The 27,463-nt window shown below is 37.8% G+C and overlaps 1 long non-coding RNA gene and 1 pseudogene across 3 annotated transcripts in view; both read left to right on the top strand.

Annotated features, from left to right (window-relative positions):
• Positions 1-27,463, top strand: part of LOC309808912 (centrosomal protein of 78 kDa-like) — an 823,590-nt pseudogene that overhangs the window by 654,269 nt on the left and 141,858 nt on the right. The window lies entirely within an intron of this gene.
• The window catches only part of LOC309807249, a 70,354-nt gene that overhangs the window by 24,434 nt on the left and 18,457 nt on the right, over positions 1-27,463 (top strand). Inside the window, exons 3-5 of one of the 2 annotated variants that reach the window (XR_014294546.1) lie at positions 13,429-13,525; positions 21,138-21,221; positions 22,382-26,092. This is a non-coding gene — a long non-coding RNA (uncharacterized lncRNA). Of the gene's footprint in view, positions 1-13,428; positions 13,526-21,137; positions 21,222-22,381; positions 26,093-27,463 lie in introns of those variants that run through there. The other variant, XR_014294545.1, reaches the window with a different exon arrangement.

Raw genomic sequence — 27,463 nt, 5'->3', positions numbered from 1 at the left:
CTTAGCTTAAAAATTCCCCAATTTTGCTGTTCAGGAAGACACTGCTTTGGGAAAGACCCCCGGTGTTCTCTTTACTTGCTGCAAGTGACAAATCCTTTCTTCTCCCAATCTTTGTTTTTGTTGTGCCTTTCAGCTTGACACCCACCAAGAGGCAAACCCAGGTTTTTGGGTAGCATTAGCTCTTTGGCTGGCAATGAAAATGACATAAGGCAGATTAACAAGAGAAAATTATTATGTGCACATGGGGAATTCACATAAGTATGAAGAATTCCAAAGACAGCAAGACAAGGTGACATATATATATTCTTGACTAAAGAGAAGTGAAACTGAGCAGGACCCTGTGGGGCTCCTGGGCACTAAAGTCTTTCTGTGTCCCCCATTTCTTGTTTGCAGGGACTAGGCTTCAGCCTTCACAACCTTCCCTGAATTCCAAAGGGTAGGGTCAAATAGTTGCTAATCAGGGAAGGGAGGGGCTGCAGAGACAAGGGAGGAACTGCCAAGAAACAATAGTGCAGCTTTGGGACAAGATCCTGGTTCTGCCTCAAGGGAAACATATACCAATAACTGAGCTCTTCTACAGAACTAAAACCCCCAACAAATGGAAGATGTTAACTACTTGATGAAGCATCCTTCATTCTAGAGAGAAGGTCACGGTTTGATAACCTTGAGAAGCATAGAAGCTCATCAGGAGACCACCTGAGGCCAGATTAAAGGATTGCAGGCCCTGAACACACCATAATCCTTATCAGCAACCCTGACCTTGAACCATTGCTATAAAACTCCTCACCAAATCCCCCCAGGTTGGGACACACAGTTTTGAGGGCATTAGCCTGCTGTGTCCCCCTTTGCCTGGCAACACAATAAACCTATTCTTTTCTACTTCACCCAAACTCTGCCCCCGAATTTGATTCCATACCAGTGCACAGAGGCCAAATTTCGGCATCAGAAGGAGGTATGGGTCTGAAATTTCAAGGGGAAGTAAGGTAATTCACAGGAAGTTAAAAAGAGTTAATGTTTGGTAAACAAATGTTTGCTGATCCATCCAAAGACAATGAGCCACAGAGAGAATTTTTTTTTTGCGGTACGCATGCCTCTCACTGTTGTGGCCTCTCCCCTTGCAGAGCACAGGCTCCGGACGCACAGGCCCAGCAGCCATGGCTCATGGGCCCAGCCGCTCCGCGGCACGTGGGATCTTCCCGGACCGGGACACGAACCCGTGTCCCCGGCATCGGCAGGTGGGCTCTCAACCACTGCGCCACCAGGGAAGCCCCACAGAGAGGATTTTGATCAAATGGGCTTTTCAATGTTCCTCCTGTTCTACCACACCTAGTATTATACTACATTTATCTCTAGTGATAGCTTCTTCTTGGGACAGGCCTCCTGTCTTAAATTATTTTAGGCAATAAGGGGGAATTTCAAAGGCTCTTCCTGAGTCTTGGGCCTTGATTGTTTTCAGCTCAAAATAATCCACATGCCATAGTGGCACATCTTGTGGTGGCCTGCACTTAGACCCATTGGCTCCCACGTGCAAATGAGAACCATGCAATGACTCAGGGAGAGCCCTGAGCACATTATTCAGATAGACACCAACATGATGCAATTTTTCTTCGGTGTGTTCAGTGAGAGAAAGCAATCCAAGAGGCACTGCCCTTTTACTTTGGGGGAGGTTGAAAGTCCCTTCTTGGAAAGGAAAGAGAAGTACTTTTAGAGCATTGAGAAAACCTAAAACCTGTGAGTCAATTTTTTTAAGTGCAGAGTTAATTTTACCCAAATGTGTTTTCTTAAAACTTGCAACCAGTCCAGATCAGTCTCTTCGAGGGGTGTACCAGCTGTGATATTTGCTGACTTTACACTGTTCTGAAGTTGAGGACACCTTCCCTCTACTCAGTTAGTGTTTATTTTTATTAACTTTTAAAGCTGTTTTAAGTAGGAGATCTTTTACTGGAGCCTGAGGATTGATAATGTTAACCACTGTGACACTGCTCTGTTACCTCACATCAACCAAAGAATTGTGCAGGAGCTGATCACATACCCTGTGATTCCCCTCTCTCACCTGGTATTTAAAAATGCTTTCATGAAACCCATCAGGAAAGGGGGTTCAGGTGTTTTGAGCACTAGCTGACCTGAACTCCCTGCCTGGCACCTGCAATAAACGCTGCACTTTCCTTCACCATAACCTGGTGTCAGTAGATTTGCTTTACTGCACGTGGGAGAGCAGACCCACGTTTTTGTCATCAGCATATTTATATATATTATTATATATTGTAGGCAATGGAGATATTTTACTTCTTTCCTATTGTGCTGTTTTATTTTTTAACTGAGTTAACCATGAAAGTCAATTTTTGTTGATAGAGGAAAAAAGGTACAGATTAATTAGCTATAGTTAGAAATTTAAAGCTTTTAAAATGCTTGTTATTTATAATGAGATTTATATAATAGAGAATTAGGAAATAATTCTGTATTTAAACGGTTAGATTGTGCTTGTGGAACATGAAATTGGTAGTCCACAGGACATATACTAAATTTTCACCCTTAGTGATACTGTATTTGTACTGTCCATGTCAAGCTAAAATGTTGTTTTTCAACAATCTTTAGCAAACATATCTTAGTTTTATTATTCAGAGGGAATATAGGAGCTCAATTTGATATAGGGAACTTGAGCATTCCATCAACATGAATTTGAAGAATACACTAAGAATATCTTCTACATTACATTGGAGTAGTGAATTCCTGGTAATTATTTAGGGAATTCTTTTGAAAAATATAGTCACCAGGGGCCAATAATTGAATTCTATTGAAATATAGAGATAGATATTAATAAGAATGGAAAATCATATTTTCATTTTATATTGCCCATATCTTCATTTTATTTGTAGGTTTTGAAAGTTTGCAAGAGAAAGATATCAGAATTTATACTTCATTCAGCAGAATCCCTTGGACCAAATGATCACACACTCAGAATACATAAGTGGAGACATTACTGACTGTGGCCCAGGAGACAAGGACAAGACCTAGAAAAGACACAGTAAATAATGGAGGGAAAGAAAGATTGGAATAGACAGGCATTTCTCTTAATGAAAAATGTTAACAGTAGAATCCTTGAGGGAGAATCTTTGAAAACACTGGATTTCTATAACAATAAAAAATTGAGTCCCAAAGTACAATGAGAAATAACAATAATGAATAAATAGGATAAAGAAATTACATGTTAACTGGCATACATTCCAGGAGATGATCAGACTCCTGCAGAAACCAGGGCTTTCTGGCCTTTAATTCCCCTTGGGCAGAACCGCAGCGCCCCTGTCCCCAGCCCTCAGCCATCACCTCCAGGACTACAGAGGCAGAGTCCTGGCCCTCAAGTCAGGCTGCCTCACTGACTTGAATGCCCATGGAAAAGGGAACATTGATCCTGACCTGAGACACAGCCCTCAGATGTTTGTAAGCTGGAAAGTCTGCATCAGACTTCCTCCTTGCATCTCTCTAGGGTGAACTAGGGAAAACAAAACGTCCCAAAACCCTTTCCCACAGAAGAAGTCTGGGAAAAAACACATGACGATCTTGGCCTTGGTGCCAGGTGAGGCTGATATAACTAGAGCACACCTTCTCCTGGGTTTGGTACCAGAATCCAGGGCCCTGGTGGGAGGACCTGGGCTCTGCCCTGGGTTCCATGGACACAGACAAGCAAGTGTGATCTCAGCAACCTTCAAGGACCCAGATGTGAGAAAGAGGCAATGAAGACACGATGGCTGCTTCAGGGTGGCTTGGTGTCAGCCTAGAACAGCTGGACTCCATAAGGAATAACACACTGTGGAGGGAAATAATAAAGAATTTATAATAGGAACAGAAAATAGTTTTATTTGAGCCAAGCTGAGGGCTATAATCTGGGAGGCAGCCCCTCAAAAGGCTCTAAGGAACTTCTCCACTGAAGCATGGTAGTCTTCTACTTTATCAGAACAAAGAACATACATCCAACATGACAGGGGTCTATTCCTTGAAGATTTCAAAAGAGACAGATTGAGGACATGTCTAGTGAGACAGTGGGATCCTGGCACGTGGGAAAGGAGCCTCGTCTTCGAGAGGGTGTGAACACGGGCATCGTAAGAAGGGAGTCACTTATCCTCCTTTTTGAATCAGGCATTTCTGTTCCTTAATGGTTAAAGCAGATGTGCTCTGTGTGCTTGACAGGCTCTTTCAGTTCACACAGAGTTTACACTGAACCATGTATAAGCCTAAATGACTTCCCCATACCTCATTACGTGAAAAATTTCTCCCTCAACACTATAATTTGGGGCTTGACTGATCTTGACGATAAACCAGACACATAATACCCTCAGCTGTCTAGGCCTCTCCACCTGCAGATCCTGCTGTATCCTCCCCCCAGGGCACAGCACCACAAGAGGGTGTCAGGTGAGGGGTTTGGGACTCAGAGAACTGACTCCCGAAAGTGTTTCTGTTTTCCAAGATAAATAACAATACAGTTTGGATTCTAAAAATCATCCAAATAAGTGAAAAAAAAAATGCTAGACCAACGGTGAATCACAGCGTTTTTCATAAGATAAATGAATGTTATATAATGAAAGAGTAAATAGAGCCCAGAGGCTTTACTATGTAAAATTAAAATGGAGTTCAGTAGTGTTTAAAACACATCCAAAGGTCACATTTATGAGCTGCAAGTCCAGCTGTATTCCACAAGAATTTAGGCAAATGCATGAAAGATGAGTTATGAGTAAAGCACTATCCCCAAACTGTGGGTGTGGGGAAACTCATCCTAGCACTTTGTGCAGAACTAATACATGGCAACCATATCTGGTTTCAAAACTGATATTTTCTGCAACTAAAAAGGCAGAAATAAGCTAAATAAGCTACCTATCCCCCCTTTGTCCTTCAGTTATTAATTAAGACTCCTATTTCTTCCTCTCTTATCTATTTTTTAAATTCCAATTTCAAATGCCAAAATATTCAGCTATTATATATGATATTGTTCTCTTAATTTAGTCTCTACACAGCCTGAAATTTCTTTTTAATTTCCCTATTATATAATTAGTTTTATATTCATCAATTATGTGATATTTCCAGCAGGTACTGAGCTTTTATGCTCCAAATGTATGCCCTTCCATACTTTAATGCACTTAAATATACTTTATACTTTTACATCAATTTAAAAGGTAATCTATTGAGTGCAAATTCTGTCTTCAGCATTTTGTTGGGGTCAGCAGTGGGGAGAGAAAATGTAGAAGAAGGAAAAGACATGGCTTATTGTTCTCAAAAGAAGTTACAGAGAAACCTCTGACTTCCTTATCAAAAGGAGGCCCATTTCTTTTTCAATGTCTTTTCTTTTTTTCTTTAATTTATTATTTATTTATTTATTTATTTATGGCTGCATTGGGTTTTCATTGCTGCGCGTGGGCTTTCTCTAGTTGCGGCAAGCAGGGGATTCTCTTCGTTGCGGTGTGAGGGCTTCTCATTGTGGTGGCTCCTCTTGTTGCGCAGCACGGGCTCTAGGCTCATGGGCTTCAGTAGTTGCAACATGCGGGCTCAGTAGTTGTGGCTCGCGGACTTAGTTGCTCCACGACATGTGGGATCTTCCTGGACCAGGGCTTGAACCCGTGTCCCCTGCACTGGCAGGCGGATTCTTAACCACTGTGCCACCAGGGAAGCCCTCAATGTCTTTTCTATTGACTTCAAATCTATCGGGCTTTAAAATTATTTGTGTGTGTGTGTGCTCATATTCTGACTGTCTCTCACAGCAGATTGTGAGTTCTGTGAAAGTGAGGCAGGAGATAGATGGGCCCCAGGGTAAGCAGCAGGAGTTCATTCCCTCTGGACAGAAACTCCAAAATATCAATAACAGGGCAATCGAGAAAGGAGGCTGTGCCCTGCCCAGATAAGAGATAAAAGACTAGATATTCCTCATTCTCGTAGTCAAGGAGACCTTCCCAGCTACACATGTGCAGAAGGGTTCCTTGGAGGTCAAAAAGGGAGAGGGCACCACCCCATAGTAAGTGATGTCAAATACCCATAGGCCTCTTCGCTAGAATCCATCTTGGCTAAGAGATGCACATGAACACGGGAGGACCCTGAGGTATACCAAATATGGACTCAGAACCAGGCAAAGCAAGATGATTGGTCAAAGGAAACCTGGAAGAAATTCCCCATAAAAGTGATTCAAACTACCATGCGAGCGCAACACTCTCTCTGAGCCCGCCCATGTGTCTATCCACATGTATTCTTTGTCCTCCTAATAAACACTTTACTTGTTTCACTACTTTCCATCTCTGTGGAAATTCATTTCTACACAGCAGACAGGCCAGGACCTTGTCACTGGCTACTAGTCCCTGGTGGTCTAGTGGCTAGGATTTAGTGCTTTCACTGCCCCAGCCTGACTTCAATCTCTGGCCAGGAACCAAAATCCTGCTTCAAGCAGCTGCAGGCTGAGGCCACCTGAGATGAAAACAGGGCCAATGTTTATCTTGTTTAAGGTCATGTCTTGTTAAAAAACAAAATTCAACTGAGTAAATTTGAAAATCTGATTGGCCTTATTTGATGCTTTATGAATTGGGCAGCATCTCATCTAGTAAATAGAAGAGCACTTTGAGAAGTTACACAGAGTGGAAGGTTTTTATAGAAAGGAGGGTGGGCAAGAAAGTCTTAGCAAAAGAAAAAAAGGTTATTTGGGACCAGTACTATCTTCTCTTTGTAGGGAAGGGAAGCCTTGAGTTTTATCTTGCAGATTGCCTCTTCTTCTTGGGTTGGGGGAGATGGAGAGGGCCCCTGTGATAGATTACCACATTGGTGCTGACCAGAAGATTCCAGATTTCAGAATTAAGATAACATTTCTGGTGAAGGTCGAAATTGCAAGTAGGTTAGGTATTAAATATATGCATGGTATCGTGGGCTTCAGCACAAATGAAACCATTTTGTGTCAGTGGTTTTCCTCCTTAATAGTCCCTAATGCAGAACTAGCAGAAACACAGCAAAGATTTGTGAAAAAGTAAATGAGTGCCTAACTCAATTGGTCAACTGGTGTAAAGAATGTGGCATAAGAATAAAAAGATCTAGAGAGCAGATGAAAGAAGCTTTTGTTTATATTTTTAAAAGGAATGTCTTCTGTGTTTTCAAATTACTGCAAATCTAATCAGCAATGTTGATGTGACTATTAAAAATGATGCTTTTTGAAAGGTTAGAGAAAGGAAAAACAAGAAAAAAATAAGGATGTTTGGCATTCTGGATGTTGGCTAAATGGCAATTTAATCACTAAGAACATGTTTTATTCTATTGTCATGATGTATATGTAATATATGTAAACATATATTTATATGTCATACATAATATATATTTCCTTTTAATCACCCCTACTGGGGTACAATTTACATACAACTGATAGCACTCATGTTAAGTGTATAGCACAGTTAGATACATTTTGACAAGTATATACAGTTGTGTAATCACTACCACAATCATGATACAGAAAATGTCCATTACCCAGAAAGTTTCCTTAGGCTCCTTTGTGGTCAATCCTCACCTTCCTACAAAAGTGATATGATGATTTGCTTTCAGTGACTATAGTTTTCCCATTCTCAAATTTACATAAATAGAATCTAACAGTGTGTATTTGGTTCCTGTTTTCTTTCACTCAGCATGTTTTGAGATTCATCCATGTATGTATATTAATATTTCATTCCCCTTTATTGCTGATGTGAATTACTCATTCACTTGATGATGAACATTTGAGCTGTTTACAGTTTGCAGCCTTAACCTTTATGAAACCATCGGGATTTCCATTAGAATTCTTTAATTTCTTACCCAATTCAATGGTATGATTTGAAAGTTATCAGAAACCTGCACTTGTCAGAAAGTCTTTAGTATGAATCTTCCTGAAGATGAAGCATTTTTGCAAAAGCATCTATGAATGATAAAAAAGACTTAAAAAGACACAGTTAAAGAGCTGGTTAAAATGCAATTGACAAAAAAAATTTGTTTACTTCTGTAACATACAAATTTGACATATTCAAATTTTAGAAATTTTATTTAATTTCATATAACATAAGAATATCTATATTAATGATATTTAGTATAATCTAAATGTATAACCTAAGAAGGTTGGAGATACATTTATCTCTAATCAATTGACAGTGCCTCCCATAACATACCAAATAATCCTAATTAGTTTAATATCTCTCTTTGAGATGACTTAGGGGTCCTCTGAAACATCCCAAAGCTATCCAGAGGTCAAAATATCTTTAATTAGGATTCTATCCTTGAGAAGTTTATCCAAAATGTTAAAAAGTTTCAAGACACTTGGTCAAATAGGATTACAGATCACTGTGAAACAATGCTTATCCATTTAACCAAAGTTACAATGAAAGATTTTAAAATCAAGTACGGAAAGTTATAACAGATTATTTAAAAGGTAAAGAAAATTTACCATCTGTAATCAAAAGCAAATCAATATTCCAAGAAAACTTTTTTCTCTTAACAGAGAGAGAAAAAATTTTTAAGTTTTTGTACCACTTTACTTTTAATCTTAAAATTCATTTACTCAATTAAATTCATTCTAATCTTAGTGAGTCCTGACAACACATAGAATTTCTTTCTAAAGATTACTTTTTCCCCAGAAATCTACAACTTTCTATATTCATATTAACTTGCCCTTTATTTTATTTCCTATTTAGAAATAACCAGCTTTAAGACAAAATTACTTCCTTTTTCTTTAACAAAATAAATTCCTATTCTTCATACCTTATTTTAATGAAAACACACATCCTATTACCCTGTATACTAAAATGTTCTCATTATTTCTAGTGGCTTTAATTACATATTTAATTAGAATTCTCAAGTCTTAAAAACCTAAATTCCTAGTGAAAATTAAGAAGTAAGCAATTATGAGCTGTTCTTTACATTAGCATTCTGTAGATTGGCAAATTTATAAATAAATGCTATTTATAATTTCTAAAAATATGTGCTTTCTTATGGAAAATGTCTCAGTGTGACACCAAACATATTTATTAATAGTCTTAAATATCTTTACTTTCTCTGTAAAAGGAAGCCAATGTTTAGTAATTAATATTTCAGTATATTATTTTATTTGGAAAAGACCTCGATATTCAATGAATTCTCATCATTTAGCTTAATTTAGTTAAACTCTAAAATTTCAAGTTACTAAAATGTCCAGAAAAGCTATTTTTAAGTAGACATTCCTAAAACATAATTATTCCCAGAGTTCACCTAAAAACTCTTGTCTCATTTACCTCTATTTTATTCACTTGTTCTCAAAAATTATGTTTAGATTACCCAAGAAAACTTTATGAGACATTAGACCAAGTCAGCCATTATCCCAAATTTAATATTGAATATTTTTCAGATCACATGAATCTGAAATTCATTCAAGTTAGTTTCTTTTATATTTCTGAGAATTTCTGTAAGTGCTTAATTTCCTTTAAGTCAATTAAATAGAGCTCATTTACAAACTAACTTTGATAATACCATCCAAAGGAAAAGAGATATATTTATAATGTACACATGGACATACATACATTCCAGACAAACAGAGATCTCACAGTTTTCCTGCCTGAGTTTAAAAAGGACTCTTTTCCCTTTTTTCCCCCCTCAGTCTCAGGAATTGGCGATGGTATAGACAAGAGTGAGTGAGAGTACATTAGAGCCCAGGGTAGAACATTTACATTTCAAAGGCACAGGGAGAAAAATGTAAGTTCCTCCTAGTAAGATTTGTTTCCTTCTGGTCAGAATAGTGAAGAGATACTTTTAACAAGCCAGCTTTTTCATTCGCAAAAACAATTTTTAGAATGTCAAAAAGTGCCCCATCTGGGTCATTATTCTCCAGAGCCTAAAGAATACTGTGACCACATGATTTTAGAAAAATATCACCTTCTCCTTTTCATGGGTACGAGCCCATGAAACTAAGAGCTAAGAATTTCCCGATTCTGCAAAATACACCGTAGGGAATATAAGATGAAACAGAGCTCTGATTACCCATTCTCAGTTGTTTATGGCTGGTAATCTTAAAATCTCAAACAAACAAACAAATGTAGTGTCTCAGGGTTTCAAACTCCTCAGCCCAAAAGGGAAAATCCCACCAAATGGTTAGCCACTGACAGACCCAAATGGCTAAGAGAATGAATACCCTGGTATTATCACACACTAGTTCCACTACTTACTAGAGAAATCTCAACCAGCAAAGCATGTGTCTTTTTCCCTTTACCAGAGAAATCAAAAGTGCCATGGGCCAATGATGCCTGGTCAGTGGCAAGTGTTCAGGGCCATCTCTGAGACAAAGGTGCTCAAGCAGCTGCTGAGTAGTATCCATGAGCTGCCACTGGTCAGGGGCCAGTGTGCTATGGTTGAGATGCCCACTAGGGATGGTGGCCCCTTCATGGTTGCCCAAATTATTGCCAAACCAAACACAGATTCACTCACCCAATGCAGAGCAAAGCCAATCTACTGATACCAGTTGTGGTGAAGGAAAGTACAGTGTTTATTTGCAGGATGCGAAGCAAGGATAACAAGCAGCTAATGCTCAAAAGACCCAAACTCCCTGAAGACTTTTGGGCAAGTGTTTCTAAAGACAACATTAGGAGTGAGGGTCTCAGGGTGAATTATCAGTTCATGGACATTCTTTTGATTAGTTGGTGGAGAGGTGACAGGGTGATATTTTGGGAACCTTAATCATCAGCCTTCTTGTTCCAACCAGTCTGGGACCTACATGCTTGTGATCAGCATGTAGTCAAATCCTCCATCAGGTGGAGAGCCTTAGTGTCTACAAAAAACGCTCAAGTGTCGTGGTCCATACGTGGGTTGGAAAAGAATTTCCAGGCACAAGGCAGAATGTAAAGAAGATAGACTTTATTAGAGGAAAGTATCTCTGCCAGAACAGCAGGCTGACTTCCTAGTAGTCTGGGGGAGTGGACGCCAAACATGTGCTATTGATCAGTTTTTATAGCCAGAAAACAAAGGAATGCTCCAAGGTGAAAATTTCGTTTACTAATTGGTCGAGGCACATATACTTTCCTTCTATAGGGTGGCAGTGGGACAGGGAAGATGCCTTTTCTTATTTGGGACAGGTCTCATCTCCCAGCTGGGCTCAGGAATTTCATAACCATCACAACATGGTGGGGAGGGCAATTAAGGGTCTGATAAGGGGTGTAACGCTGACACTTTTTCAGAAAGGGTTGTCCTTTGTCCTTGAAGCACCATTGTCCTTGGAGCACCACATCAAGGATATGTGTCAGACTGTTATCTATATCCCTTGAGGAGAAAGGGATATAGACAACACTGTTTTTCAATCTATTGTTACTTTTCTTGCTTGACTGCTTTTCCTTTGTTTCTGAATTTTGTCAGTTCTGTAATCATTAACTGCTCTCTGGAAATCAAGGGAGGCCTAGGAGACTAAAGCTTTGTTCTACAAACAAGAAGCAGGGAACACTGGGAGTCTGTCACTGGGAAGGCCCCACAGGATCCTACTCAGTTTCACAATCATGAATAAAGTTGTTTCTATGAACGTTCATGTACAAATTTTGTGTGGACATATTTTTCTAATTTAAATTCCTAGGGGGTGAAATTAGGGGGTTGTATTAATGCCGAACTGTTTTCCAAAGTAGTACATCATTTCACATTTTCTTCAGGAATGTATGAGACTTCTGGTTGTTCTCCATCCTTACTAACATTTGATGCTATCAATCTTTTTAATTTTAGTCATTCTAGTAGATGTGAAGTTATTTGCATTGTGGTTTTAATTTTTCTTTGATGACTGATAATGCTGAACATTTTTAAATGTTGCTTATTTACCATTCCTGTATCTTCTTTGGTTAAGTGTCTTATTAAATTTTTTGCCCAATTTAAATTAAATTGTTTGTCTACTAAGTAGTGTTTTAGTAAAAGCTGGAGAAGAAGCAAGTTTGGCTGGATTACAGAAAACAAGGGGGAGAGTGGTAGGAATGAGGCCAAGAGAGACATGGGAGAAGGGGAGAACAGATCAAAAAGGACTTTGAGGCCTTGGTGAGAACTTTGGATTTATTGTAATTAAATTGAATTCACTGGATGATTTTGAGTATAGAGTGGCACAATCGGGCTTAAATTTTAAGGGACCACTTTGGCAGCTCTGTGAACAGGCCAGAGGAATGGGAGTAAACACAGGATAGACCAGGAGGTTATTGCAGCAGTCAGAAAGAGAGAAACTGGTTAGTTGCAGTTCTGAATGACCTTTCCCCTCACTCTTGTTCCTGACATTCCAAACTGCATAATTTCAGATGTGGAAGACTGAGAAATGTCCTGGATTTTCTCAACAGAATAGTGACTTACTCAAGGCCTTTAAGTGGAACACACTCTACTGAGGGTTGAGAGAAAGCTGACAATAGTGGCTTGCTTAGCTTAACTCAGCGGTTATGGTTGTTCGTTGTGGTTGCAATATTATGGTTGTGTGACTCTTTGGTTAGTATTCACTTTCTCCATCTTGGAATATACGTTTGATGAGGATGGAAAAATTATCTCTGTTTTTAACTCACCACTGTAGCCTCAGTTTGAGCACAGTGTCTGCCAATTAGCATTTAGTCAATGGGTTTTTTTGTAGGGGGGTGAATGTGTGTATGTGTGAGGGAGAGAGAGAAGAGGGGCAGAAACAGAGAGGGGAAGAGACAGACATAGGGACAGGGGAACAAGTCCATATTGCAAAAGAACAGGACAATATTTTCTGTGAGTAGAATGCTCAGAGCCTGTGTACTGTGTTCTTTTCTACTTTCTCAGGTTAGATTTATCACTTCATAAATTTTCTTTATCTTATCCAAAATGAATCTACATTTTTTTTCCTTATAAGTATAAAGAAAAAGATTTTTTGGGGGGGGGAATTTTTAATGTCTCACTACAATTCAAGTACCATACATGTCTCTTTCTATTATTTGTATATCTTGAAAATATACCAGCATTATTGTCTAACACAAAGGAGGCACTAAATAAAATTTTTTCTTTGAAACATTGGTACTATAAATTATAAGAGACAGGAGCCATGTTTTCACAGCTCTGTTTCTTGAGCACCCAGCCCAGTGGTATTGTGGAGATGGAATAACAATCACCATGAGCACAGGTCAGTGCTGACAAAGGGACTTGCTTTCTCTCTAAACCATTTGACTTTGTTGGTGCCCAGGGCAGGATGCTCCAAAATATGCCTCAGTGGAATATTACTTTGAATTAAAGTTACTGAAGAAATGACTGATGCAAGAGAGACACACTGACCTTCCTATCTGTCTCCATGAAAGCAGGAAATTAATATCTCATGTGAATGGTGCCCTCCCTGTACCAGGAGGTAGAAAGACATCATTAGCACCAGAGATAGGGAATGCAGGGTCAAGAAGGCTGTATAAACCTTGTTACTTCTTTAACTCAAGAAGGTTGGCAGGGACATTTCTTCCTCCTCAACAGCTGACAAGACAACCAGGAGGCTGGCTAAACCCTGCTTCCCACCACAAGACTGCTGCAGCTGAGAGATCCTAGGACACATGACAAAGGCCAGCAGAAGGTAAAATTTCTTCTCTCCTCAACTTCCCAGGCCTGTAAGGTCTGGTGGGAGGGAAAGTGCTTAAGAGTCTCCTTTTCTCTATCTCTAAATTTAGATTAGCAGAAGAAAATACTTATGGAGCAAGATCCTTGTGACATAGAAAATCTGGTTTTTGGAAACGAGTAATCTCGTCTCAGTTTTTCTTAATCCTTTCCTCCCAGAGACAGTCACTGTTTTTCTTTGTCTCTGTCTCCTGAGTCATGTTTCATAAGAAGAAAGAACCATAGGGCAGAATACAGGCATAGGCCCTATAAGCCTGCTGTTTGAGATAGCCTCACAGACTGGTGAGTTACCAGTTCTCTCCAGTCCAGTGCCTATTAAGACAAACTTTGCTGTCAGTCCTCTATATAAAAACTGGATGAGATTTTTCCTTCTGTATTTTTCTGTGTCCTGAGAGTTTGACTTTTTGTCCAGTGAGAATATTCTCTCTGGTCTCCACCATCTGGATGGTGTATTTACTGGGGTGCATCTGGTAACCAGTTGAATCGACTGGGGTTCTGAGACACAAAGTCATAAACAGCACACTCTAGTCTTGTTGTGCCAGCTGTCAGAGGAGTTTGTCCTAAGGGGACCCAGTCCATAAGGGGCCTTTGTTGTTTCAACCTTCATTGCCTTGTTAGTGTTGGAAAAGTCCCATTCCAGCAGCATGTGCCTGATGTCACAGATTAGTAGGTTTGGGATCAGAGGTGCCTCAAATTCCCAGGAGAGACCAGGGACACAGTTTGCATTATACCACCCTTACTGCCTGTGCAATGAAGGCCTTTGCTTTCTTAGATTATCCTTGGAAATGAATTTTCACATTATAGGGGCTATATCATCCGTGCCCTCTCCATCTGAAAGTATGCTTATTTCATCCATGGTAAGGATTTATTCTAAGCCTGAAAAGTTACCTCTGGGTCGTTCCATAAAAAGGCTTACTGATTTGAGTCACTATTTGAAATTAATGAAAGGTCTTACTCCTCAATGGCCAGATGATGGATCCTTTAAATTTGCTGTATTTAAAAGATTCCCTTTTTGAGAGCTCTCATCATAAACAGCTGTCATATTGATATTTATGGAAGGATCAAATTGAAAGGAAAAATCATGTATAACAGCTAGCCTTAGGGAATCGTTATTAAGATGAAATAACAGAAATTAAAGATCCAACATGAATTCCCCTTTTTAAGAAAAATTTTAAAAATTGCCCCATCTCCTCAGCAATTCCTTAGGCCCTCCTACAAATAATTAGGAAAAGATCAGTTGGAAGCCAATATTCAAGAGCTAATAGAAACAATTATCTTTGTCTTCCAAATCTCTACAAAACCAGAAATGCAACTTAGGAACAAGTCAAGGCCCATTTATCTTCACCAACCCTGAAACCTATTCCTCTCAAATTCTTGTAGATATTATAAAAGTTGAGGATAATTGGAGCAAAATTGTCCTGTACTTAAGAAGAAAAAGTTTTTAAAATAATAATTACCCTGAAACTTATGATAATAGAAAAATACACTCCAAAACTCACAGAAGAAAATTTACACTTTTTTCTCTGTCCCTTAAACTTATAAATCTTACCATGTCTTTGAAATGTAAACACAGCCACATTGCCTGAGACTGAGCCCAGATTATCTCAATTGTTAGAACCTGAAACTAAAATTTAAAGAAAAAAAGGAAAGAGGTTTTTTTTTAAACAAAAACCACCAGAAAAACCCTCTCTTGCTCAAACTCTAAATCACAGTCTCCTTAGAATTGTTTATCAAGGGCAAGTACACTTAAAGGGCAAGAAGACTTAAAAGTCTTCTCCATAAATAATAAAAGGCTGTAGCTATCTGAGTGAGTAAACTTAATTTATTCCAACAAGCAATATAAAAATTCTCAAAAATATAACAAAAACGAATACAAATATTTTTCAAATTCACATGATCTAGGATAATTTTTGGTAAGTAAAATCTAGTTCAGGTTTAATGGTTTAATTAATACAGACATATCTTAAGAGTTATCAGCATTAAGTATAATAGCTTTATGCTATGTAGTTTTACTAAAAGTCAAATAAGCTCATGTTATCTCTTTTACAAAATTTCTCAGAAAAAAGTAATAATAATAATAATTTAAGATGATGGCTAACACTACTTTAACATCTTATGAAATTGTCATGAGTAATCTGAGTGATTGTTAAGAACAAATTAATTAAATAGACATAAGATAAGAATTCTTTTAGGTAAACTTTTTTTAGCAATAATTGTTTTTGCTATGTCAACTTAAATAGTTTTCTAAATGTCTTTGATAAATTGTACCCTTAGAGTTTTGCTAAGTTAAATTAAATGAATTGAATGTCTAGATCATTTCCAACTAAGACAAAATACTGAAATATTAATTGCTGAACGAGTCTAAGTTTACCTACTTTTGACCTCTTATTACACACTAAATATGTTTGGTTCTATTAGTAAACATGTCTTGTGCTTCATTAAAAGCTTGTACTATGAAGTAGAATATGTTTCTAGAAATTATGAAATGTATTTATAAGTTTGCCAAGCCACAAAATACTTACACAGTTCATAATTTTTAACTTTATCTTTACAAAAAAATTAAAGCTTCAAAGGATTAAGAATTGTAAATAATAGATGTGGTTAAAGCTACTAGGAATTATAAGGAAATTAGAATATATTTTGGGGTAAGAAAAAGTGTAAGGTATGGAGATGTTTTTGTTAATGTAAAAACTTTGTTAAGTGATTTTTGTCCTAAAGCTGGTAACTTCTAAATGGGAAAGAGAACAAGGGACAAATCAAAATGGACAGAGAAAGTTGTAAGAGGTTTGTTAAAAAGGAATCTTTAGAAAGGAATTTTATGTGTAGTCAGGTCTAAAATTGGAATGAATTTAATAAAGTGATTGAGTTTTAATATCCAAAGTAAGCTGGTAGAAAATTAAAATTTGTTTTTTCTCTCTTTTTGCAAAATTTTCTTAATTATTGGTCTGCTCTTAATGAGAAATTGTAAACAAAGACTTTTTTTTACATTCAATTTAATCTGTCTAGCAAAACAAATATTGTACATTTCGTCTTTATGAATCTTTGATAATTTTGAAGAAAAACTGAGTGCTTTCAATATTAAAAGAGCTGTCTTTTTACACTATTTAACTATCTGTATTTACATGTGAATCTTTGTCACTTTGATTAAATTGATAACTAAATATTAATTCACAGTAACATATGATCATATTTGACAAAGTGTTTTAAAACATTTTTATTTTTGAAAAAGTAGATTTTCCCCCAAGTCAAATTCTAAATGAAGTTTTATTGACCTGGAAATAACGTTCAGGTTTTCCAGAGGCCCCTTGGAACACCTTAAAAGATTTGTTTTATCTTATTAGAAAAGAGAGCTATGAAACTCATTAGGCTTATTTGGTATGTTACTTACATGGGAAGCATTGCTAAATAAATGATCATAAACTCTAGGTTATATCATAAGGGTGAATGTTATTAATATAAATGTTCTCGAAAGTATATGAAATTCCTAAAATTGGATATGTCCTAGTATAATGTTATCAGTCATAATTCTAGTTATTATCTTAAATGTTTTGTGTCACAGAGATAAATTTTCTTGTCAATTCCATTAGAATGAATCAAATTTTTAGTAATGGATATTTGTCTTTTATTACTTAGACAATGGTTTTACTCAGATGCTTTGACAAAAGCTTCCTGAAAATGTGTTTCATGTTCAGAGAAATTCATGGAAAAGGATCTAACAAGTATTCTAGAACACAAGTTTCTGATGAATTTCAAATCATTACACTGAACTGAGTAAGAATTTACAAAACCCTAATGGAGAAATTGATGGTTTCATAAAACTTCTAACAAAAGATCAACCAAAACAAGAATTAATTACATGGGACTAAGTAAACTAAAGAAGATGGTTATGATATTTTATGATTTTAAAAATAAATTTATTTATTTTATTTATTTTTGGCTGCATTGGGTCTTTGTTGCTGTGTGTGGGCTTTCTCTAGTTGCAGCAAATGGCAGCTACTCTTTGTTGTGGTGCATGGGCTTCTCACTGCAGTGGCTTCTCTTGTTGTAGAGCATGGGCTCTAGGTGCATGGGCTTCAGTAGTTGTGGCTCGTGGGCTTTAGTAGTTGTGGCTCAATGGCTCTAGAACGCAGGCTCAGTAGTTGTGGCACGTGGGCTTAGTTGCTCTGCGGCATGTGGGATCTTCCTGGACCAGGGCTTGAACCCATGTCCCCTGCACTGGCAGGCAGATTCTTAAACACTGTGCCACCAGGAAAGCCCCATTTTATGATTTTTTTTTCGTGGTACGCGGGCCTCTCACTGTTGTGGCCTCTCCCGTTGCGGAGCACAGGCTCCGGACGCGCAGGCTCAGCGGCCATGGCTCACAGGCTCATATCAATCAGTGTGATACACCACATCAATGAATTCAGTAAAGTCACAGAATACAAAATTAATACACAGAAATCTCTTTCGTTCCTATACACTAAAAACAAAAGATCAGAAAGAGAAATTATGGAAGGAATCCCATTTACCATCACATCAAAAAGAAAAAATACCTATGAATAAATCTACCTAAGGAGACAAAAGACCTGTACTCTGAAAACTCTAAGATGCTGATGAAAGAAATCGAAAGTGACACAAACAGATGGAGAGACAGACCATGTGCTTGGATTGGAAGAATCAATACTGTCAAAATGACTATACTACTTAAGGCAATCTACAGATTCAATGCAATCCCTATTAAATTACCAGTGGAATTCTTTTTTTAAGATTTTTTTCATGTGGACCATTTTTAAAGTCTTTATTGAATTTGTTACAATATTGCTTCTGTTTTATGTTTTTGTTTTTGTTTTTTTTGGTTTTTTTTTTTTGGTTGCATTGCATGTGGGATCCCAACTCCCTGACCAGGGATCGAACCTGCATCCTCCTCATTGGAAGGTGAAGTCCCAGCCACCGGACCACCAGGGAAGCCCCCACCAATGGCATTTTTCACAGAACTGGAACAGAAAAATTTAAAATTTGTATAGAAACACAAACCCCCAAATAGCCAAAGCATACTATGAAAGCAAAAATGGAGCTGGAGGAATCAGGCTCACTGTCTTCAGACTATATTACAAAGCTACAGTAATCAGTATGGTACTTGCACAAAAACAGAAATATAGATCAATGGAACAGAATAGAAAGCCCAGAAATAAACCCACACAACTATGGTCAATTAATCTATGACAAAGGAGGCAGGACTATACAATGGAGAAAAGACAGTCTCTCCAATAAGTGGTACTGGGAAAACTGGACAGCTACATGTAAAAAAATGAAATTAGAACAATTTTCTAACACCACAGACAAAAATAAACTCAAAATGCATTAAAGACCTAAGTGTAAGACTGGATATTATAAAACTCTTAGAGGAAAATCCAGGCAGAACACTCTTTCACAGCAGCAATATCTTTTTGGATCCACCTCCTAGAGGAAAGAAAACAAAAACTAAAATAAACAAATGGGACCTAATAAAACTTAAAAGCTTTTGCAGAGCAAAGGAAACCATAAACAAAACAAAAAGACAACCTACAGAATGGGAGAAAATATTTGCAAATGATGAGACTGACAATGGAATAATCTCCAAAGTATACAAATAGCTCATGCAGCTCAATATCAAAAAAGCAAACAACCCAATCAAAAAATGGACAGAAGATCTAAACAGACATTTCTCCAAAGAAGACATACTGATGGGCAAAAAGCACATGAAAATCTGCTCAACCTCGCTAATTATTAGAGAAATGCAAATCAAAACTACAATGAGGTATCACCTCACACCAGTCAGAGTAACCATCATCAAAACGTCTACAAACTGTAGACCACAAAAATGTTGGAGAGGGTGTGGAGAAAAGGAGTCCTCCTACACTGTTGGTGGGAATGTAAATTGGTTCAACCACTATGGAGAATATTATGGGATTCCTTAAAAAACTAAAAAATAGAACTACCATATGATCCAGCAATCCTACTCTTAGGCATGTATCTGGAGAAAATTATACTTCCAAAAGATACATGCACCCCAGTGTTCAGTGCAGCACTATTCACAATAACCAGGATATGAAAGCAATTTAAACGTCCATTGACAGATGAATGGATAAAGAAGATGTGGTACATATATACAATGGAATATTACTCAGCCATAAAAATGAATGAAATAATGCCATTTGCAGTAACATGAATTGACATAGAGATTATCATACTAAGTGAAGTCATTCAGAGAAAGACAAATATCATATGATATCACTTATCTGTGGAATCTGAAAAAATGATACAAATGAACTTAATTACAAAAGAGAAACAGACTCACAGACTTAAAAAACAAACTTATGGTTACTAAAGGGAAAAGGTATGGGGAGGGATAAATTAGGAGTTTGGATTCACATATACACACTACTATATATAAAATAGATAATCAACAAGACCCTACTGTATAGCAAAGGGAACTCTACTCAATATTCTGTAATAACCTATATGGCAAAAGAATCTGAAAAAGAATGGATATGTGTATATATATAACTGAATCATTTTGCTGTACACCTGAAACTAATTCAACATTGTAAATCAACTATACTTCAATATAAAATTAAAATTAAATTTAAAAAAAGATTAAAAAAAGAAGTGTCTTCCAATGCAAGGATCAGATCAAAGAACATGAATGGAATATTCCTACTGGGACGATTAGGAGGATAACACATCCTTGGTAGGTGCAGAGCCTGTTCACTTACCCTCTGACTTTCCTTGTTCCCTTTCTCTACTACATCCAATTAAGCAGATAAAAACTTTGAGAAAGCTGCCTCTTCCTTCACCAGTGCCAAGCAGGACAAACTCAAAGAGCCATTTGTCTGTCTGTCTTCCTCTGATGTTGCTTCTTCATGTCTGAGCTATTGGGAGGAGAGAGAGGCAATAAATTCTCTTAATAAAAGCAAAAAATAAAAATAAAAAATAAGCCTATATGGTCAGTCACAATCCTTGCTATACTTATATAAATAAGACCAAGTTTTTTGAACCTAGACTTATTTTGCAAACAAATGTGTCTTAATTTGGCTATCTTTGATAGAAATGAGGGTGATTTTAGAGAGAAAAATTATCTTTCGATAGAAACCAAAATACATATTGTGGATATTAGATTCTAGTGCTATTAATTTTCCTTGAAGTTTTGTTAATTACCTGAAAACTGGACTATATCCTGAATTTTTCTAGTTTCCTCCACTACCTGACTACAACTCTCCAAACTAGTGTTTCCAAATTTTCTCCCACCCTTTTGACTTGGAATAATTGAAACGAAAACTGCCTTTTTTTCTAAGTCCTGCATACTGAAGGTAGATATCTTAATATAAACTTCAGAGAAATCTCCACAGCAGCTCATGTTTAGACAGTCTTCTTCGTTCCTGTTGCTATATGGACCACTCAGAAAGTTTACCTGAACATCTGATGGACATTCAAACTACAAAAGATGCTTTAACCCTGACATTTAGAGATCTTCTCAACTGTCTACCCTCAGAACTCAAAAACTGATATGAAATTTGCCTCAATTATTAACCATTGTTTTTTTGTCTCCATAGCAATGCCTCTTATTAAATACCTGATTGCTTGTACAGTAAGCTTAACTTCTACTTGGAAATACTGCTTTGGAAGAGAAAATTAAGGTAAAATGATCATATGGATGGACTCTAATCCAATATGACTTGTATCTTTATAAGGGGGGAATATTAGAACACAGACTGAGGGGCAACCATGTGAGGACACGGCGAGAAGGTAGCCATCAAAGGAGAGAGACCTCAAAGAAACTAAACTTGATACTTTGATCTTGGACTTCTAGCCTCTAGATCTATGAGAAAATATATTTTTGTTGTTTAAGCCACCTAGTAGCCAGTGTGGTCTTTTGTTATGGCAGCCCTAGCAAACAAATACAATCACTATTAGGGGAAAAAAATCATGTGCTTTGTTATTCCAGTAGAATGATTTTAACACTGATTACTTCTTACCTTGAGATTATAAAAGACAGTGATAAACATTACTGTAGAGTATATATGAGTTGTGTCCTATGAAACAAAGGTAGTTAACAAACACCTCTCAGCTGTAGATGATGCCATGTGTTCATCTGATCAGCAAGAGGACATGAGTGGAAGGGAGAACCTTTTCTGCTTCAGACAAGCAACTTCCTGGGTTACCCTGAGTATGACAAAGAGGGCCATTGCTTGGGGACCAGGTCTCCAAGCAGTCACAACAGGCCTCAGGAACCCACAAGAAAACTGTGAAGGAAGAATATTACTAGCCAGGCCCATATGAATCTTTTCCTCCCATCACTGCTCTTTTGTGAAAAATTCTTCCAAATACACAATTTTGTCCCAAAATATCATGTTGGACGCTCGCTACTAGGAGCAAATTTTTCTAGCATCTCTGTTGGATGAATTTTCACACTTGCAAAATCACTCAGAAAAGAGTTCATCCTCCCAACACCTCCCCTGCACCAGTGTCCCCCTAAACAGCATCTGACCACAATATGAAGGAACTTACCTCCCAGGTAAACAGGTGCTTGAATGTGATTTAATTATCTCTGCATCCTCTCCCTGGTCTCCCTGTGAAATCCAGTCACCTCTTTGCATTAAAGCATTTCTGTGAGAAGCCCTGTAAGGTGCTGGCTATTCTCAATTCTGTCCTGCTGGTTTCTCTGAAGTGCCTAGAAGCTGTCCTCTCCACACACAAACTGTTCTGACAAACTTCATTTGAATGATTTGGATTTTAATTCTCAATTTGCTTCTGTTCCTAAGCCTTAAGGCTTTTTTTTTTTTTTTAACCAATTCAGAAAAAAGCATCATTAAAAAAAAGACAAGGTTGGGCTTCCCTGGTGGCGCAGTGGTTGAGAGTCCGCCTGCCGATGCAGGGGACACGGGTTCGTGCCCCGGTCCGGGAAGATCCCACATGCCACGGAGCGGCTGGAGCCGTGAGCCATGACCGCTGAGCCTGCGTGTCCGGAGCCTGTGCTCTGCAACGGGAGAGGCCACAACAGTGAGAGGTCTGCGTACCGAAAAAAAAAAAAAAAGACAAGGCTACTCGCAGATCTAACATGCTAAGCTTTAACTTAGTACGTTCTTAGGACTGATGTTTTCCAAGGAACAAACTTTCTTGTTTCCTGTGCAATAATAAAGGTTTGTTATAAAAGTTAAGTACAAAAAGTGAGAAAAAATAAAAATAGTGGTATCTTCACAGTTGAGTTCTTAACATATTTTCTGATATATGTAAAAAGAAAAATTGGCAAAATGAGTACCAACATTTTAAAAAATAATAATTAAGCCTAAATCCCTGGATTTACCAATTTTATAAAATAAGAAAGTAACATTTTATAAAATACAATTTTATGAAATATGATTTTATAAAATTTGTTTAGCTAAGTAACAAATGATTTGCCCACAAAACAGATTTAGCAGGTGGAGTCCAGGGGGCACATTCTACAAAATAAGTTTATTGACACGGTAAAGGGTTACTAGCATAAAATTGTGGTGGGAATGAAAAGGGCAGTGACCTTCGTCCTGAAGTTTAGGAGTGATCCCTGAATTGAGAGATATCTGAGTTGAAGTGGTCACTGGAAACAAATGGTAGAGACAAATCACAGAGAGCAGACTGTATCAATTCCAGCTTCTGGACTCAGAGAAGGAAGGAAGAGCTTCAGATTTCATTGCAGAGAATGAGGCTGAGAAACGTTAAAATCAGATGCTTTTTCCCAGATCCAGGGGGCCAGCTAATGCACAAAAATGCTTAAAGCCACATAGGTATGTCACCTTTATTTCCTAGAGAAGATGTTAGCATTTTCTGAATCCTCATCTACCGTGCCTGGCATGCATTATTTTATAGCTTTCTGGAAGTTTCATCAGCACCACTGGTATATCTGCAGTACGATGTGTGTGTGGAGAGTACAGAATGCAGGTCCGGGCTGGGGGCAACGGACTCTTCTAGCTACCACAGTGAGTGGTGCCCCTGCAAACCTGAGTAAGGAAGACAACTTGCCTTTGGGTGGGTAGTGTTACAATCTGCATGTCTCGGGGCACAAATGTAAAGACCGACCCTGTTCTGGGAATGATGATGATTCTGACTGACCTCAAAGGGGTAATTATGAAACCCCTGGATCATCAGGATCTGGATGTTCCCTACTTTTTCCATGGTGTGATCATGACCGAAAGTGTGGCTGTAGATATCTGGGAACATTTCCAGAAATGTCCTCCTGTAGGAGTTAATTATAAAGTCAATGTGTATAAAAGAGAAAATAATATTGAAACCTATCAAGGGGAGTAGATCTTAAGGGTTAATATTGTAGATGGACTACTTTGGAAAAAATCTTTTTCCCTTGCAGTATTAAGAAGTCATCGCATAATTGCCATCTCTCCACATTTTGTTCTAGAGTGCCTGGTTTATTGATATCAGTGTGAGACCTGTTTTAAATAAAAATCTATTTGTAAAAATCCGGATCTGTAATATGTTCTAAATATCATTATAGTGTCTTTTAACTATAGATTAAAAATCACTTCATTTTCAACAAAATATTTTGATGTAAACATCAAATGTTTTGAAAACAAAGGGGATCTGTTTTTGTTGTTTTCTCTTTTATCTAATTTTTGTATCCATTTTGTCTGGGCATATTAAATGGTAAAAATATTTATAAGATTTGCACTAGGTGAATCTTCTTAAAAAGAAAATACTGAAGGCCACAGAGTCTGGGAATATTAATATCTTTTTAATAGATTGATCCCCCTTGATTTCTTATTCTGGAGTAAAGGTACAAGTTTTTCCATGAAAATTAGACACACAAATCATCTGACAGAATGTATGACAGATGGAAAATGATTGATGGGAATTTTGCTTTAATGCACATTGTTCGTTGTAGTTTTGCCCAGCTTAATGAACTGTGAATTAATAATGAGGAGCAACACATTCAACGTATTATAGTAATAAAGTGCTTTTATGGACATTTGTCATGTTTCCAGACTTTCTTGGCCACCCTGGACAATTTTAACTCAAAGGATTAAAAAATAATCGCTTATTTAACTGTGTTAAAATAGTCAACTTTGAAAAGGATATTTTCCTGTATGAACTTTTTCCTAATTGATTCCATTTTGTTCTGATCAGCAAACTTACCTGAGTAAGCTGCACTATTTAAAAAAAAGTGATCTGATAGAGTATTAGATGACATACATGACCATAGTCCATTGTTTTCTGATTCAACGACATAAGGGAGTAAAGTGAAAAACTAATAATTATCCATTTTTTAATTAGGAGAATAGAAAAACTAAATTTCTTGTAGAAATAAGCCCAAAGAGTCCTCGTGTCAGCCCTGCTCCTCTTAAAAGACCGTGACGCTGTAATACCAATGGATAATCTGGGAGAGAACCAGCTGTCATTAAAATAGATTTTACCAAGGCAAGGACAATAGGTTGCTTATTAGCAGTGAGAAATCAGTAGTCTTTTAGAAGTGTACCCTTTGGAAAGTGTGAGCTATATAATAAATGAAAGCCTTTCATTATTCATTGTTATAAGCCAAATGTAGATTAAATGTACACTACCTTCAATTCAGATATTAAGATATCCTTCCCTCAGTAATTTTATGAGGTAACATGTATAATGTCAAGCATAGGCTAAGTCATATATTTTATAATCTTTCAAAAATTTTTAAAGCAATGTGTTAACCCTATAATGAATATAAAATGGATCCTAACTGCATGTCTTAGAAAATGTGCATTTCATAGAATTATTGAAGAATGAATCCTTAATAGCCCATCTTTTTAAGTATGTTAGCTGAACGTTATGATTGTGTAATATCATTTTAGGGCATTACCACATTTTAAGAAATAAAATAATATTCAGAAGCATACTTTTGCCAGAATGTAAAATTTAAAACCAGAAATTTGACTTGTGAAAAATCCTCACATGATTATTGGCCTGTTAAAAACTAAAGCAAACCCCACAAACCTGATGCAAGCTATTATGTGCAAAATAACGTGCTAGTTACACAGCCCTCTGGGAAGTGAATGTGAGTCCGGATGCTTCTTTCTTGGTTTATTTCATTCCTAGAGTACCTTTGTTGCAGGTTTTTCTTATGTTTCCAAAGGAAACAAGTAAGCCATCTCAAGTTTAAGTTCTGTCCTCAATAAAGGAAAAAATGTGCCAGATACCATTTGACTGGATGATAACTAAACTGGACAAATATTTTCTCTCACTGGAGACTGACAGTGTTTTAGCTGTGCTTAAAATTTGTGATTCTCCTAAAAAAAGAGTACAAATGAAAACTTATGGTTACCAGGAGATAAGGGGGGAAGGATAAATTGGGAGATTGGGATTGACATATACACACTACTATATACAAAATAGGTAATAATAACCTACTGTATAGCACGAGGAACTCTACTCAATACTCTGTAATGGCCTCTATGGGAAAAGAATCTTTTAAAAATGTGGACATATGTATATGTATAACTGGCTCCCTTTGCTGTACACCTGAAACTAACACAAATTTGTAACTCAACTATACTCCAATAAAAATCTTTTAAAATAAAAAAGTAGAGTACTACGTGCATTTCTAAGAAATAAACATTATTTTCTTCATTCTTCTAAAATAAATAAAAATAAAATAATGTAATATGTGATCTTCAAGCTAATGAACACCTAAGAATGAAATTTGAAAATCTACATTTGGAATGTATAATTCTTTTGTTCAGAGGCAGTGACATTCCAGAAGAACAAAACTTCTCAAATATTTCCCCATTTAGAGTAATGCTGACAGTGAGTGTCTGGTGGATCTCAGAGGGGCACAACTGATAATATATTTATCATGCTGCCAGTTTGCTAAGTGGTTTCATATTCACTAAGAAAGACTTGTCAATGGATACTGAAGAATAGATGTGAGGTCTCTGTGTTGTCTCTGGGTGAGATCTCTGTGTGAAGTCTCTGTATGAGGTCCCTTTGGAAGGTATCTCTGGGAAATCTGTTAAATCTGTGCTAGGTTTCTGTCTGAGGGTCTGTGAAGCAACATGAGGTCCCTGTGTGAGGTCTCAGTATGTGATCTCTGAGAAAGGTGTTTGCGTGAGAAGTCTCTCGAGAGGTGTGTCCGTGAAGTCTTTGTGTATTGTCTCTGGGTCTCTCCATTTCTTTTTTTCTTTTGGTCTCTCAATTTCTTTTCTTACTGTACCTTATGGAAGACGGAGCGGCAAGAGAAGGGCAAAGGGACTTGCTTCTGTCTGTTTTCTTGCTGTTCCATCAGCATCACCTGTCTGTGGCACTCTCCCAGCAGGAGCCAGGGGGGTCCAAGTCCAGCTTCCCCATATTCCCAGAACTCACTTCTGGGTGCCCCTGAGAGGACCCAGCAGCAGCCAGGCTCAGGTCCCAGCCCTGTCAACTCTTTCCTCTGGGTACCGACCCCTCCCACAACTCCTGGCTCCACTCTCACTGCTCTGCCCATTCTGGAGGCTGCCTTGGGAATCGGGGCCCAGAGGTAGGGCCTGGCTCCAGGGAGAAACCAGGGGTGTGAGCAGTCCTGTGCTCACTCTGCCCCCTCCACCCCAGGTCACAGCATTTCCACGTGTTGAGGGGCCTGACAGGTATGGGGGATGGGGTCCATTTCTGTTGTCATCTGGATCAGGGGCATCAGCTGGAACCGAAATCTCCACAATGAGAAAGACACCACCTGGAGCTGTGTCCACCATGCGCCCTGCACATGGCAGAAAATACCAAATCACTCTAGAGAAATTCTTCCTCATCTCCCTGCTTTTCCATATGGACGGGGGTCAGGAGACAAGAAAAGCTGTGCCAGAAGCAGATCAGTGGAACACTCCTGGATTGCACCCTGCCCCATCCACTTTGCACAGGTCACCTCCACACCACCACGAATCCTGTCTGATTG

This window comes from Mesoplodon mirus, assembly GCF_964341445.2.
Source record: "Mesoplodon mirus genome assembly, chromosome: 7".
Classification (NCBI taxonomy): Eukaryota; Metazoa; Chordata; class Mammalia; order Artiodactyla; family Ziphiidae; genus Mesoplodon; species Mesoplodon mirus.
Note: the sequence above shows the minus strand (reverse complement) of the source record. Positions and strands in the feature narration are given on the sequence as shown.